The sequence below is a fragment of the Halichoeres trimaculatus genome, unplaced genomic scaffold (genome assembly GCF_033239565.1).
Source record: "Halichoeres trimaculatus isolate MK-OKI-2021-1 unplaced genomic scaffold, fHalTri1.1 fHalTri1_scaffold_11, whole genome shotgun sequence".
NCBI classification, from domain to species: domain Eukaryota; kingdom Metazoa; phylum Chordata; class Actinopteri; order Labriformes; family Labridae; genus Halichoeres; species Halichoeres trimaculatus.
The window spans coordinates 10,345,530-10,362,224 of record NW_027437189.1 but is presented as its reverse complement, the minus strand read 5'-3'; the positions used below and the strand labels follow the sequence as shown (position 1 = coordinate 10,362,224).

General features: G+C 39.5%; 1 protein-coding gene across 9 annotated transcripts in view; it reads right to left on the bottom strand.

Moving 5' to 3' along the window:
- The window catches only part of LOC141798866 (membrane-associated guanylate kinase, WW and PDZ domain-containing protein 1-like), a 104,989-nt gene that overhangs the window by 86,564 nt on the left and 1,730 nt on the right, over window positions 1–16,695 (bottom strand). The gene's annotated exons all lie outside the window — the stretch shown is intronic.

Sequence of the window (16,695 nt, the reverse complement as noted above, 5' to 3'; positions counted from 1 at the left end):
ATTCAAAGCACATTGTATGTCTGATGTGCCTTAGTGCTGCTGTGTTGACTTAAAACTGCAGAAAGTGAAAAAATCTTGTGAAGATCTTTAAGGGCATGAGTATTTTCACTGTAAGCATGTTAGCATGCTTGTGTATGACACTAGCATTACACTTAAATGACAAATGAGCCGAATTTCACTCTGAATGATTCTTAGACATTTCAAAAAACAAAGAAAGTTATTTTCTTTGAAAGATTACAGTGTTCTCAGAAGTTAACAAAACTATGTGGGAAATTGTTCAGCGTCCATCAGGGTGACAAAAAAATTCAGATTCGTAACAGTGAAAACAAAGCAAATAAACAGAGACAGCTCTGGGTCAAACATACAACAGTCTAAATGTGCCCAGTGTACATCTTGTTGATAACTGAGGAAGAACTTATATGTAAAGTAAATTTGCAATTCCAGGCACTACATGAGCTTTGCAAACAGAGCCATGCAGTACTGTCATTTTAGCCACGGAGCAGCCTGTTAAGCCTGTGAGCTGAGAGTTTCTAACAAAGAAAAAAAACTGTCTCAGCGACATGTTGTGGGATCGATCTTCCAACAGAGAGATGTGTTATGAGTGTTATGTAGATGATTCCCTGCTGCACACACAGCTGTTGATATGCAACACATCAATCAGACTGTATGGATCTGCTAAACACGAGCAGACTTGTGTTGTTATATGTGTTTTACATTAAACATGTGATAAAACCACCACAGTGGCTACGATCTCTCCATTACTTTTACAGTATTTTGTTTTGATGTATGCATTTTCTGACACTGCAGTGTGTCACTACACCAGAAATTTACCCCTTTCAGGAACTGATCACCCTCCACACTGTGGCCTGCTCCTCTGCTGCTGTGACTAACTCAAACCACCACAAACCGGAACATTCTACCAGCTTCTTGACAGTAATGAGGATATCAGATCAAGGAGGCCGGCTCCAGCAACGCTGCTTTGATTTAGATAAGACATCCTTCCGTCTGCCACCAGATGCAGTTATACGAGTGGGAATGGAGGAGACGATACGGAAGCTAGCATTCACACTTCACACAGGCCTTTTGCACCTGTTTGAATCTGCCAGTCCTCTGGTTTGATGTCACCTTTTGACCTTTTACAGGGTCAGGACCCTCGTGATCATGAGAAAACCAGTCTTTATCCGGAAACATCAAAGACCACTGCTCTGCTTGCTGAGTTAACAGCTGTGTGTATGGTACAGTTTAAGTGTAACGTGGAGAAGTCTGAATCTCTGGTTATCAGCAGGAGTGAAGCTGATAATTATTCAACTTAATGACTATGGAGTTATATACACTTCAAGCTTTGAAGTCACAGATCTGCTCCAGATTTACTCTGGAGAAATACTTGGCTTAGATATGTCATAATGCCTCATTATCATTTCTTCACATTTAGAGAAAAGGCACTATGAGTGGGTTACTTCCTGCAACAAAAGAAAAAAAAAACAGGGAAGTTATTTTATATGAACAGTTTTCAATCATGAAATCATATTTTATTGAACTAAAATGAGTAACACTAGGACATTTTTATACATCATCATCCTCATACATGATACGGCCACTAGAGGGCTGAGATTACATCTGTGCTGCCTCACCTGACACATTCAGCAATGTGGTGCCCATCCACAGCTGCTTTGTTCAAACATTATTCACTCTACTGCTGCCAATAAATCCAATATACCAGCTACATTAAAGATTTCTATTTTACTGAGATACACATCCACACTGTAAGTGCAGCAACCTTTTCCAGGAAACTTCCTCTGACGTCCAGGAAGTGAGCCATTACCAAACATTCTCTGTTTCCTGTCTAAATGTGAGTACTATCTGTGTTTTTCCATTAGCATCATAGTTGTATGAATAGATTTTGGTTTCTGAACTGCAGATCAGACAAAAACAAAAGTTTAAAGACATCACCCAGCTGCTGTTGTTTTTGCTACTGTTTGACACACTGAGTAAATAAAAGATAAATAGATGAATCTATGTCAGAACGTCCTTACTGTGAGTATTTGTGGCCCGCAAGCTTTCTGAACCAGAGCAGAAGTCTGGACTTTGTTTACTGGAGTAGATATGAAAGCTCTTTGAGGATATTCCAGGAAAAACATGCAGCATAAAAATGCTCCTTGATCCTCCTCAGGATGTTTTTTTTAATGAAATAATCTGTGACACATTAAGAAAACTACAAAAGATAGTGGTGAGAAAACAACACAGGAACTACTGGAATGTGAGAAAGTGAAACTTTCACAACACTACATGAACCACCCTGTTACTCATTAAATATAAACAAACAATGTCCTGGCAATACAGAGCTGTCACTAAACAATGGTGTACTCATTCCTGCAGAGGATAGTGACAAAAAAGCTGTAACCCTTCATGAGTTATCTCTAGCTTCTTCGTTTTAGTGATTAATCTTTGAAAACGATGAAAAATCAGTGAATTTAAGCCAGAGGATAACATCTTGACATGTTTCTCTGCTATGTACAATCACAAGCTCTCAGATTGAAAAGCGGTGTGAACATCGGTGTCAGGATATCAGACAGCACTGCATAAAACGTTTCATACACTGGTAAACCCAGCGGGGTCGGGTCAGCCTCTCAAGAGCTTATGAGCAACCTGGATCTGTGCAGATTGACGCCCCGGAGGAGGGGAGGGATGAAGAGATCAGCAGCACGGGAAATCCTCTGAGGATCATCTGCAAACCTTTCACCTTGACTAAACAACACAGCGAGGTTTATATAATGAAAATATTCATGTTGAAAGTGTACCACAGTTTGGAGCAGAAAGAGCACAGTCCACTCTCTTGCAGATCAGTTTAGCTCTGATGGGCTGCTTCAGTTTCCTAGAATCCAGCTTGATGAAAGGGGACCTTCAGGAAAATTAGTACGCTTCTCACACTGTCTGCAATTTACGTCTTAAGGAAGGTGTAATTAGAGTGCCTGAAAACCACAACAAACCCCAAAACACAGACTAAAAGTAGAACTATGAATCATGTATATAAATTGGAGCCTTTAATAGTGAGTAATCCTTTCCAGATGTGAGAATCTAGGAGAAGATGAGCTTAAATGTCAACTCATCTCCACTATAGGAGGCTCTAGCAGTGAGCCTGTGATTGTGTGTGTGATTGTGTGTGTGTGTGTGTGTGTGTGTGTGTGTGTGTGTGTGTGTGTGTGTGTGTGTGTGTGTGTGTGTGTGTGTGTGTGTGTGTGTGTGTGTGTGTGTGTGTGTGTGTGTGTGTGTGTGTGTGTTGATTGACTTGGCAGTAGGAGCATGTGTGAGTGTGAAGGTCACTGAACGAGCATGTTAAAGCAGCAGAGAACCAGGGCAAGACAGACTGAGAGACTGAATCCAATGGCAGCTATTAAATCTGTAACCGGGTGTATGTTGCTTTTTTTTCTGGGTCACCTGATTCAGAATAATAATCCTGCAGGAAGGGTGAGTACTGTGCTTTCTGGCTAGTTTTCTCTTGAAAAGTCTTAAAATTTCATTTTGTAAAAAGGAACCAAGTGAGTTGATAAACAATTCTTAACATCACCTAAAATGTCATCTAAACAAATAGCACTGCTGGGGGATTTGTTGTTGGAGGAGCCAAGACTGAGTGAAACTTTGAGCAGATGAGCATGACCTCCAGATGATCTAAGGGAGTTTATAAAATTACAGATTGAACCAAATAAGGGCATGGCTGACCTGAGACCCTCCTTTTTACCTCATTCCAGCTCAAAAAAATCCAGGTTGAGTTCAGTAGTTCCAAATGGTACCCGCCAACGATGGATTTCCAGACTCCGCATCAGAAACAGTGACATCACATAGACTACGTCCACAGTTACACTGCCCCTGGTCTGAACTTGCAAACTGCAGGTGAGACGTAACAAAAACAAATATCTTGCTTGAGATGATGGTATGTAAGTCTCACATTAGACTTTGTAACTAAGATCCACTGGCATGTTAATGTTAGCTTAATGCTAAAGCTAGCTTGGCTTTAGATTCTGAATTTCAATTAACTAATCAACCTTCTGACTTTTTCACAAGCACCATCATCAAGTGATTTTTTTATATAAGCATAAGTAAAGAAAACCAGCATAATCAATAACTTTTGTTAGCATAAATTGTACAGAGCTACAGAAGTGAAGAGCTTCAACCAAAACCAACTGACTTTGGGTTTTACTCTAAAACACAAAATAAACACCATGCAGTGAAAATAACTGTGTAAGATTTTGTTAGTGTGAGCCTAACAAAGCATGCAGCTCAAGGCACTGGTGCTTAAATTCAGCCTCAGTCTCTCTTTAAGCTGTTAGTTACCAGGTATTCGTGTCGGATAATGTTATAATATAAAATATCACATTATACTGTACGGTAAGCTGGATAAACTAGCCCAGCCAGTTTTTATGATAATCTATTCTATTTTACCTGCTTTCCTGCACAAAGCCACAGCGCAACTTTCACCAGACACTGCAAAAAAGGACTGTAAATGTTACAGTAACATGAGTATCTTGTATGTTTTCCAAGCAGCAAACAATCAAGCCATCAATTAAAAACTGCCAATCACAGATAAGTTAAAAAGTGTCAAGATCAGTCCCAATCTGGTACTTGAGATCAGGATCAGAGTAGTGATGCACCGATCCAACTTTTCTGGTTCCGATACCGATACCTGTGCTTTAGGTACCGACCGCTACCAATACTGACCTGATACCAGTGTTAAATAATAACCTGCATGCTCTACTGTGGGATAAGACTGGTAATGTTTTGGGTAAAAGGCAAAAAAATGAATACATGAAATGACTGAAGTCAATATATTGATTTAAACTATAAAATATTTAGACGTTTACCAGCAAAACAAAGCTTCAGCATGTACAGAAGTTTATATTCAAGAGGTGGTGCCTGAATCGGCACCATGGGTCGGCCCTTTCCCACTGGTACCAATCCAGCTTTGAGGGGCACCGATGCACCAATACACCAATACACCAATACACCAATACCTGGATCAGTATCGGTGCATCCCTAGATCAGAGGATCCCTAATCACCTCAGAGTTTCTGTCTAAGTTCTTGCTTGTGTTGTACGTTACTTTGGACAAAAGCGTCTGCTAAATGAAACTGTAGAACTGTAGAACTGTAATCAAAGCAGGAATCAATACTGACCTGGCTGGTTATGTAATGGAGCGGTCACTGAAGTGTTAAAATCATTCAAAAAAAAAAAGTTTAGGAGTAGTAACATCTGCTTCATAGGGGTAGAGTTCAGCTGCTGTTTGAGTAAACTGGAGTATAAAATTTAATATGCTTCCTTCCATGCATGCAAATCGCTGTAGTCACATTAACAACCCACCCCCCAGGAAAAAAAGAGAGAAAAAAAGAGCTCACCCTCTGAAATGTTAATTACAGAGCAAACTTTTTTTTTCAATTTTCATCTGTGTCATGTCCTTTAGGAAGTCATCTTGATAAGTAATCAAGTAAGTTAATAACTCATCACATTTACATATTTAAGAGAGCTTACACTGTCTAGAAACATAATGCTACATGTCTGTAAAGAAGCCACAAACCTTTTTATTAATTGGTCTCAAAAACTGTCATGACTTCATGATGTACCAAAAAAAGAAAAAGTTACCCCATGTAAAGAGACTTCACAGCAGGTGAAAAAAAGTTATGACCATCAGTTTGTGTACTGACTTGCTGCATTTCTTCAAACAAAATAAAAGGGGTGAAAAAAACAGGAAGATTTATCGCCTGTGTCCACTGACAGCGTTATTTACACAGAAAACACCTATTTCCTGCATGAGGTTCAGAGTTTCCTGAGCTCAGCTTTCTAAGCACAAAAATATTACTTCCTTCATCACTGGCCAATCAGAATCAAGGAGAGCCGGGGCTCTGGTTGGAACTTTTCAACAACAATGATGGAGGGGGTACCATCATTAGTGGAAAAAGGCCCTTATTAACCTTTTTTTCCCTCTGATTTAGAGTTTTTAGAGCAGTTTGTCTCCACCTGCAAACAAATCTCCCTGTGGGGACAATAAAGATACCTTTGACCTTTTAAACAGAAGATTCAGTGACCTCAGGTGAAGCACATGCTTCCTTATACTAAATAACAACAGCTAAAATCTATTTATAGGTGTTTCTTATATTATAAGACATTGTAATGCTCTCGCTATAAATAATATAAAAATAATCATATAATACATATAATAATAATAATTATATATTATAATGGCGATATTTTTACTACTTTTTCTCCCGTGTTTGTCTGGAGATCCTACATGTAACCATGGCCACATTGTTTACATGTGAACTCAGCTGTTAGTAGCATGTCAATGCTAACTGGTGTAAGGCCTGATGTCTTCCCACAAGGTGAGGAGAAGGAGGTGAGGACGACATGCTGGTTCTCAGGTGTGAGCTAAGAAGTGACGACATGGACCTGTCCTTCCATCCATCGTTATTGGGAACGTAAGATCTATCTCCAATAAGATGGACGAGCTAGCCATGCTAACCCAGCAACAGAGGGAATATCAGAAGGCAGAGTAGCATCATGCTATTCACAGACATGGCTAACGGATCAAACATCAGACACTAACACCACATTGGAAGTGCTTCACCTGCTCTGAGCAGACAGGATCCAGGAGACAGAGATGGAGCATGACTGAAGAAGCTCAGTCCTGGACCCTGTGGAGGTGGAGGCTGGCTGAACTGGAGAATGATGGACAAGCTGTCATCATCTATTTTCTTATGGACCTGTTTGCACTGTCTATACACTTTCTAACTTTTGTTTTCTTGATTGCTGCTGTGACTTCGATTTTGTTGTACTTGTTACAATGACAATAAAGTTCTATTCTATTCCTTAGCACACAACAGGCCTATTTTAAAACTTTTACACTGGCTGTCTGTTAGTTTAAGAACTGATTTCAAAAATTTTTTATTGTTTTTTAAAGCACTCCATGGCCTGACACCAGACAACATCTCAGAGATGCTTTTAGTTCATAAACCAGGAAGTCCTCTCAGATCTTCTGGCTGTTCCACAGAGTCAAACTGAATCTTCAGGTGATGCTGCTTTCATTCTTACCCTTTTTATTTATTTATTTCATTTTATTTTAAGCATTTACAATCTTATTTCTTTTTTATGTTTTATCTAATTTTTATTATTAACTTTTTTAACTTTCATAATTAATTCATTTTAAAGATGTAAATCTGCCTCTACTAAATAATGTACCTTTAAAAAACATTTTTTACAGTATTCTATTTATTCTTTTTTTTTTTTTTATTGTATGTATTTTATGAGTTTTTGATTAATCACTGTAAAACACTTAGAAATGCATTTAATTTGCATCAAAGTACTACATAAATAAAAGTTGATTATTTCCCAATAGTAATGTGTTAGGATGGTAAAATGTTTTGCTTTACTCAGGCTGCTGACAGATTCACTGAGTTTATCCCTGGCTTCCATCATTTACACTTCACGCTGACATTATCAGCTTCACTGAAACACGCCTATAAACAGCTGCCCCATGAGTGCAGACACCACTGATGCAAAAAGAGTTGAATGTAACTCATATTTCAACCTAATACAAGCCTTTTTGTTTCACTTTAGGCTGCAGCACAAGGAAGAAAAGTGGTGACATGATTCCCCTTTCAAGGCACGGGCTGGGAAAAAAGGAAAAGTCAAGACGTGTTTTTGCCATTTTGAATTAGAGTCAGTGAAATGCATATCTACAGTAACATGCTGTCTGTTGGCTGCTTTCCCTGAGCTCCAAGTCTTTTTTTTTTGGACTCTGTTAGAAGTGAAACATGATGCATGTTAAAGACAAACATGCTCCACTTTATAAACCCTGAGGGCTCTCCACGCTTGTTTCTGATAATGTAAGTGGCATGTTGTGCAGGAGCTCTGCATCTTTTCATGAACTTACTGTAACAGGCATGGAGTCAATCCCCTTTATCTGCTGGAGCATTCCTTTCAAGATGAGTTTGTTTCTAAAAAATTAAGATCCTCCTCACACACTGGAGGAGTACTGATGAGAAAAACACAGAGTAGGTCAAAAGATTTCAACTTTTGAAGGGTTTTTCGACAGTTTCTGGCAGCCTGGTTTGATGCTCACCCAAAGTATAGAAGCAAATGACCCCAGAAAAGACGAAGCAGCACGTAGAAAAACACTGTTATACGGCTAGAGTCTGGAGTTTGATATACACAGCACTGATGGCTGCTTCTTCTTCTTGCTGCTCTGGTTTTTAGTCTAACCTCATTGTTACTTCACCTGAGGCTAAGTGTCTGAATAACACAGCCGTTTATTCAGGCTTAAATGACATAAGCTGCTCGTGTGTGGTGCCACTGCTCCTTTTCCATTGCACTGCCATTGTTATCAACATTTCTGAGTCATCTTTCAACAAGATTCTAAGAATTTTCTAGTGTTTAAACCTTGAAATGAAGTCTTCAGACATGCAAACAGTGCTAGTTAAACAGACTCTTTTTATGACCAAAGGTTTGAAAGAATTCTCCCTGAGTCTGTGTTGTCATCTGGCCAAATACGATGGAAAATATGTAAAGAAGAAATGACTCAAAATGCAAAATATCTGAGCTCCTAAAGAGTGAGTGGATGAGGAAGAAAGAGGAAGAAGCAGAGGGTGCGGCGAGAAGGAGGAGAGATAGCTTCAGGATTCATGTCAGGAGCTGTTGACAAGCCTTTCGGGGATAAACTTCTGCAGTCGGCTGCACTTAATCAAGACTGACAAATCTTCATACTTAAGAAAATATAAGAGACGCACGCATCACAGAGGAGATCTGTGTCTTCAAAGCCTTCACATCCTCTGCATGTGTGTGTAAGCCTCCTTAACCGTGCACTAAGACAACAGACACAGTTTTAGTGACACAACTCCACCTAACAGAGACAGAAAGATTCATAAAAAAACTAGAAATTTCAGGCTGAGATAAAGTTATAACAGAACAAAAAATACCAGAGGTGAACTTCTGGCTCTGACTAAAATGTTGCAACTGATGGAAACGATGGATTAAAGATGCATGAAGTGTGGGTTTGTGATACGACTTCACTAAAGCAGCTGTGGACTGATGTTGTAAGCTGCTGCTTTGCCCCATCTGGGATTTCTCTCAGCCCTCCACATGGCCCTATGTGACTGTGCATCACACCGTGTTAAAATTCACATCACGGGCCATCATGTGAAGCACTGAGGTCACTTTTTGTTTCTTTGAGCTCTCAAAGTCACAACATTTCTAGTAACCTACTTTTCTCAGTTTGAAAAATCTGAGCGGAGAGTTAGCGTTGGAAATGTTGGAGCATTGATTAAAGCAAAATTCAATGAGCCATGGAAACAGATTTGATGAATAAATAATAATGTACATGAAGCTGGGGTTTTACAACAGAGGAGATGAAAACAGATCATGGAGTTGTGTGGACACTGTGATGTTACTCAAATACACAGAGCAATCTGTTCATTGTCTTTTAATTATTGTTTTCCACTTTAGAATCTGTCTCACTTCTTTTAAATGACATGTATCTAGATTCTGCTTCTTCTAGAATCATCTATATGATTATCTCCTCTGATTTTTCATTTTAGTCTGCGTTACTCCAATTCTGCTGAGGCAGTCTGTCAAAATATACACAGGAAGGCAAGAGGTTAAAACAGCAAAGTAATATTTAACTACAACTTTCAGTCACTTTTACTGGGTCGTCTTTCGTCATGTTGCTATGATTTTATTTAATACAGTGGTGTACTTTTCACAACCATGACCATTTTAACCCTTTCAAGCTCAAATTGAGTTTTAGTAACAGAAAAAATCAGATATTTGGGGGAAAATATCATATGGGGTAGTTATAAACCATTCTGACTTCTTTTGAGAGAGACCTTCACATGTAATGCATTCTGGGATGTCGCAACATTGAAATAAAGCTACCCCTAGGGAAAAACTCAGAGGAGATAAGACCTACTAATTGGCGTGTACTGCATCTCTCTCTCTCTCTCTCTCTCTCTCTCTCTCTCTCTCTCTCTCTCTTTATATATATATTTATATATATATATATATATATATATATATATATATATATATATATATATATATATATATATATATATATATATATATATATATATATATTTTTTTTTTTTTGTTTGTTTGTTTTGTTTTTGTTTTTTGTTTTTTTGAATATACCTTATGCAGTTTTGGTTTAAAATTAATGGAGGTTGGTAGTGAAACTTACATCAAATTGATGATTTGAAAATCCAATTCGGTGGAACCAAGGCAGCAGCCATGTTGGAAGTGACACAGCTCTGCCAGTTGGTGGGATTGTGGGAAACTGTTTGTTACTAATGCACAACTAAGTTCTGCAGTGGTACTTCTGAGAAAAAAAAGGCTCATAAAATGTGGATGTGGAGTAATTAGGTAACTGGCAATTCGCTGTTGCAAATCTGCAACGTCTACCTTGAGAGGGGTAATACATTTTTTTTTTTTTTTTGCCAGGCAACAATAAGTAAGTGTAGACAGTGAGGGTGTAGGTTTGTTATATTTACTTTATTGGAGACAAAAAACTGTATACATCTTGTGATTTGATGATTTTTATATAAAATCTTTTTTTTTTTAAACCAATATGATCTCAATTAAAAATTTCTCACACGCATTGCTCTTTCTGCATAAAAAAAAATGAAAATTTGAAGAAAAGGTATTATGACTACTTATATATTTAAACATGGTTTCACATTAACAGTGTTAGATGTTAGTAGTTTAAGTGCAGATTTTCAAACTGCTAGATATTCATTACTTGTAGAAATCCCTGAAACTGTTTGTAAACTACTCAAAACCTTCTGTTCTTGAAAATAACACTAGAAAAGCACTCAGAGAGTGCAGACCTCCGCCAAGCATATTGTGATTGTCACGCAACACTTTAGTCCTACTTTAATGTTATACTCCCTTTCAGCAGACTGTCTGCTACAGTTTGGTGTTAGTTGCAGGTTTGTACGATAATTTGTTACCTGATTGTGTTGAAAATGATGATGACCCAGTACATATTTCATGTTCTGGATCTTAGTATCTTATAGGAATATTGGCAGGAACTGGATTGTACTTTTATATCTGTCAGAAATTATCGTGACCTTGTCTTTTATTGTTTTTCAAAGCAATCCGACCATTATGGTGGAGTTATATGCATATATGGTGAAAACGGCCCCATCTCACAATGGTACTTAAAAAAAAAATCCTGCATCCAGACAGTGATCCAGATCAGCTCCAAAATTAAATAACTTCTTCTTTATCCCATTTTGAACATTTCCTGAAAATTTCATCAAGATCCATTTGTTACTTTTTTCGTTATGTTGTTCACAGACAAACAAACCAACAAACTCTCCAAAAAACAAAACAACAATATCTTCCCAAGACTTGCTGAAATAAAGAGGTCATCACATCAGGATCTGCTTACTGGTTCATGACATGATGGAGGACTGGGCCTCCAGCACAAAGGTCTACTCTGCCAACAGCTTTAACCCTGACAGGTCTCCAGAGGACTGGCCAATCAGACGGAACAGGGTTTGAAGAGCGAAGAGCTTAAAAAGACAGTAGGTAAAACGAGGTGTTTCATACACAGGTAAAATAAGGTTTTGTTTTTTAACACCAGAGTGAGAAAAATCTGGATTTTTTCAGGCTGTAAGTCACGTGAAGTTTCTATGGGTACCAGAGGGACAGTACAAAGCTGAAGAAAGTATTTCATTAGGGTGTACTATTAATTTTCCTTCCCCACCTCAAAGGAATGCTTGTTATCCTGTAGTCTGCTCTTATTCTCTCTGGTGAGGTAAAAGCAAGGCGGATCTCAGGTAACGGAAAGACAAAGAACCATTTGTCTCTGAAATCTGACCAACACCCAGCCCAGAGGTCGCTGTGTTTCAATTAAAGATGAAAAAAATTACACGTCTGCCAAGAAAAATGTCCAGGTTGTGATAAAAAGAAGAAACAAAACCATCTCCTTTCTTTTTTGTTATCTTTACGACTTTTGTGTTCTCTCTGCTAATATTCTTGTGTAACTGTCTGCACCTTTGTACCTTTGAAGGCATGATACTTTTATCACAGCAAATCCCATAAAAATACAGTGAAGACATGAATGACCTCTGACCTGTGAGCTTGGATTACTGATGGTATCAGATAAAAGCTGTTTCTGGAGGGTCAAAGTCTTCAGATATCTGAATGTACTGCCTCACTGCACTTCAACCTCATAAAGATGGCCTCTGTCAACAAAGCAGGATTATTATATTTCAAGTGACCACGGCCCACTGGAGAAAGGAAAATATGCTGCAGTTGTTAAACATATTTGTTTTGAGTGTGTACTCTGTGTGCTGGCTGGAAAATTACTACAGGGAGGTGTGAGGGACAGGTGCATGCCAGGGATTTAACTAGAGCGGAAGTTTACAAATTATACAGTTTGATGATTTAGCTGTTGAGCTAAATGAGCTGTTCTGAGGGGAAAGGTAGGATATGGTTTCTTTAAACAGTAACATTTGACTTTTTGTAAATGTGGACGGCACACCTCTGTCTCCTCAAGCTATCATAACATGAAAACAAATGACCGCTCTGATGGGCACTGATGTGGGTAATGCAGTTAGGAGCCAAACCACTGCACAGGCTGGTGGGGCCACAGGTCTAACATGACATCCTTTCCTCAAACCAAAACACTCACAAAGTGTTACTCTTGGGTCATTTTTTCTCCATGTTCCTCTTCTACTCTGCACAATCCAGCTGCAGGCAGGTCCTCCATTTGTGTACAAAGCTGTCAATCATGTTATCACAACCCCTCTTTTAAAACATCAAGCAGCTACTTTAAAATAAACGTCTTTAAGAAATGACAACTTGCACAATTACAACATATTTGAATTATGGCAGAAACCCAATGAAGTATAGTTCCACTGCTTATCTGGGTCTGGTCTGGGGTCTAGGTTGCAGGGGCAGCAATGTCATCAGCAAAGACCAGTGGCCACTGTCCCCAGCCACTTCTGTTTCCACTACTAACGCATTGCCAAGCTAGCCAAGAGATATATGGTGAGTGTTTTTGTTTCACCCAAAATGATCAACAAGTTAAACGTGTAACACTGGATATTTTACATGATGGTTCATGATTGTGATCAATGAAAAGCAGAAGAAAACCTGTGAAGGTTGTGAAATGCGTTAACAATTTCCATTTATTGCAAACCCTCAGTGCTTGATTCGGGACAACCCTGCCTTGCAACATTTTCACAGCCAGATGGGCATTCAAAGTAGCAGTGTTGACTGAAAATTTATTTGACCTGTATTCAAAAAATGGATGCAGAGATTAAGACTTATACCGCAGCAAGTCACGATGGATAGACCTTAAGGTTTTGCCTCTACTCTATGAAAAGCCGTGGTGCCGTCCACATTTTTAATAACATTTTTAATATCTTTTAGAACTGAAAATGTTGCGTTAACATGTTGATTTGTAGATTTGGTTTAACTAGGTCTAAAGTTTCTGAAATGTCATTGACTGCATTGTCTGTCTGTTGAGAACCAGTGTCTTTACATCAGGGATACAGATGTAATTGTAGCAAAATTTACTCATGTTTCAATCAGCAGAGCAGCAGCAGAGCAGCAGTGAATTCTTCAGGTATCGCTGTAATCCTAACTAATCTCTCTGAATAACTTTCACAAGTTATGGAGCAGAATTTATTTGCCACAGAAAGAGAAAATCTTGTCATGAAGAACAAACAAAACCAGTCTTGATTGTAGCTAGCCACCACCAGGCTGGGCTTTAGCCCCAGCAAACAGTCAGCTACAGTGGCGTGGCATGGAGATTTTTTTTGAGGAAGCCAAGTGAGACAAAGCCTGTTATCTGTATTTTTTTTAGGGAGTGGGGTACATAAAAGGCTATGTTGCAGTTTGGATCGCTATTTCATGTAACGGACCTGTGAGAGTGCCCAGAGAGCGCTCGTTTTACTTACTTTGAACACCGACACACGCCCTTTAGCTCTCCCACCCTCACTCACTCATTCACACACGTTCATTGTCCTCTTGACTTAGCTTAAACATCTTATTAATTAATTCAACCGCCCACTTAAACACACAACCGGCCGCTTCATGCACACTGCTGATGCGCTAACCTCCCTGATTTCATTCAGTGGCTCGAGGATGACGATACTGTGATTTGATTGGTTTGAGGCCAAAGACGGGGTGGCTTCCCTTGGCACAGTCTTGGTCAATCACAGATGAGCAGTGTCATGACCACGGCCTCATCTGATTGGCTAATCATTCTTGTTTTTTTTCACCAAGGGACGCCAACTCTGCTTGGCTTCCTTGCGGACAACAGCGTGCAGTATCGTATTTTCACCACACATTCGACACAGAACATTCACGAGGGCGCTGTTTTACACATTGTAAAATGCTCAATAACTAGAGGAGAGGAATAAGGAAGAGATGACGGTGACAAAACACAGAAGAAGTATCGAATCTGTTAAAAAGGAATATTTTCATTAAATCACAGCTACAGTCTAAAAAAAGAGAGGAAGCATGGCTTCCCTTGGCCTCCGGGAGAAAACGCCACTGGTCAGCTACTTTCAGACCAGGCTTTAGCCCTAGCAAACAGCTAGCCACCATCAGGCCAGGATCCAGCCCCAGCAGCAGCTATCTACCATCTTCATGAAGACTGTGAATCGGACAGCAGCTGCTCTAAACAGTAAATACTTTATTTGTGGAATTTTTTTGTATCCATGGTCACAGCAAAAACAGGAAGTAAAATAGCTTAATGATTTTTTTTATGTTGCCAAATTGGAAAAGTACTTACAGCCGTAGGATTCAGCACCTAACGTAAAGCCAAATCAAACCAGATCCATCTCCACTCATTCTGCGCTTTGTCAAAGCACCAGCTCTTAAAGGTCACAACTTAAGTCAATGTGTTAACACAAACTGACTCCACTTCATGGGGTTTTGGCTGTATGTCACATCCAGCAGCCAGCAACCAGATCAGGTACTCAAGGCTTCTAATTTTACCGGATACCAGAGCAACATCCCATAAGTTTATACTGATCAGGTCAAGTAAAACAGGAAGTCAGACACTGAAAACACGTTAAAATATGCCTTTGACTTTTAATTAAATAGCTCGTGTTGACGGCAGATCGTTTTTCACTTTACTACAACAGCAGACCAACACAATGAGCGAGGTCGAGGCAGGAGTCCACAGGTTTAACAGCCATAAATTGACAAGGGGAGTGACAGGTGGAAACTCCTGTGTCTCAGGACTCCAGCTGTCTGGCTGACACAACCAAAGGAGTTTGGAGGAGTATTTATTGTAGTTTCACACGTTTGACCCAATGGGCCTTCTGTTTCAAACTAGGAAAAATAAGTGCTTTATCTAACCAAAATCAAACAGAAGAGTAGAGAGGTGACCATGTATACAATTTCAATAAACAGCCTCGTTCAAGGACCTGCATGCATGAAGATAGCCACACACTGCATCTGAGCCCAAAATATCTCCAATTTGAAAGTTGATTTTAGTGATTGATCTGAATCAAACAGCATCCTGCGTTCACTTAATGTATTCAGTCTCATTCTGTCACTTAACCAGCCCGTTGAAGAAACGGTTTCGTGGGAAAAGTTTTTCTACAATCCCTCAGGAATTAGACACAAAGCATCAAGAGAAACATCCAGGCTGTACAGCACACAAGCTAACAAACGCTTACACTGAATTAACTTGTGTTTTTTCATACTGATATGGAATTGGCTTGACTTCTTTCCCTCTTTGAATAAATATTTAAGTTTTTTTTTTTTTTTTAAATTACAAGAGTAAGGTTGGAGTACAATTCCACTCTCTCCACAGGAATGCACAGACTCCATTCAGGTGGTTTACTTTCTGCATTCCTGTGTGGGAGTTACACACCTGGGAGGGGGGACAGCCTCCTTACCTGCACACACACTGATAGAGTTTCAAACCTACAAACTGAGGTGACTTGGTCTCCAGTAATCTGACCCTCAGCTCTTAAAAGAGTGAAGGAGAGAGCTATGATCCGTCCCCAGGCCTGTCATTTAGTCTGGCACGGCTTCATCACCGTAGCAGCCAGGTTCAAACAGACGGTGGGATACAATAGAGGTCTTGTTAGCTCCTTAAGAATCTCCTTTCCCTTTAATTACAGGCTGAGAGAGTCTGCTGACTTATGCAAGAAACTAATGACAAAGCTACAAACACAGCCCAGGATGTCCTCTATGTATACAGTCACAGCTTGCTTACTAACACGCAGAGTTTCTATATGAGCTGAGAACAATTAGAGAACTGTCGATGGGCATTAAAACCCTCCCATGGCGAAAGTCTGGTGTGACCATGTGCTGCACAAATACACACACAGAGCAGCATTTGTGCTGAGTTCTGGTCCTGAGGGTTGAGACCTCGGCTACAGAGGTCAAGGGTCCACACTGCAGCTCCTAATGGACAAACAGTGCAACAGTGAGGCTGAGATGATGCTACACCGAAACTAAACCGCCGTTATATAACGCAGTTAATGATTTCCCCAGAGAGAAGGCCGCACAAGGCTGCAAGTCAAATATTGTGCCATTGTGAGTGACAGTAGGAATGTGTGAGAAAAAAGTAATTTGAGGTAAAGATTACATAAAAAATTAAAAATTTCACTCAGGCTTGTAGAACATTCAGATCCTGCCAGGATGAGGAACAACAAAACACAATACACCGGAGACTGTG